At 36.7% G+C, this 507-nt stretch overlaps 1 protein-coding gene across 1 annotated transcript in view; it reads left to right on the top strand.

The window, feature by feature from the left end:
* The window catches only part of NKAP (NFKB activating protein), a gene marked incomplete at its 5' end in the record, with an annotated part of 18,578 nt that overhangs the window by 9,103 nt on the left and 8,968 nt on the right, over nucleotides 1-507 (top strand). The gene's annotated exons all lie outside the window — the stretch shown is intronic.

The following is a 507-nucleotide window of genomic DNA, read 5'->3' as shown; positions in this document are numbered from 1 at the left end:
AATCCTTAACATTTCTCAAAGCCCTTTTCAAAAGGAGGGGCATATGCTGATTCCCAATACCTTCCCTCTACAGGTAGGTGTGATTCCTACCCCTCTTTAATTCTTCAGTACTCACAGCATTTTCTTTTGTGCATTGTAATATATATTCTACATTGTATTAGTGTTATATCCTTATTAATATATAAATTCCACAAGAACAGAGATTATTTTTACTGTATATTACAAGCTTTGAGTTTAATAGATATGAAGAATTTAGTGAATTGAATGAAGGGGTGGTAGTTTTTGTTTTTTGTTTTAAAATTTTTTTCTTCAAGTGTACTAGGTCTTAGTTGTGGGATTTGGGGTTTAGTTCCCTGACCAGGGATCAAACCCAGGCCCCCTGCACTGGGAACATGGAGTCTTAGCTACTGGACCACCAGGGAAGTCCCAGGATGGTAGTTTTCAAAGTCCCCTTGAATGAAAGTTAATAGAGAACTGTTACTGTATAGCATTATTATTGGCCGTAAG

Source organism: Bison bison, unplaced genomic scaffold (assembly GCF_000754665.1).
Source record: "Bison bison bison isolate TAMUID 2011002044 unplaced genomic scaffold, Bison_UMD1.0 scf7180017864375, whole genome shotgun sequence".
NCBI lineage: Eukaryota > Metazoa > Chordata > Mammalia > Artiodactyla > Bovidae > Bison > Bison bison.
Note: the sequence above shows the minus strand (reverse complement) of the source record. Positions and strands in the feature narration are given on the sequence as shown.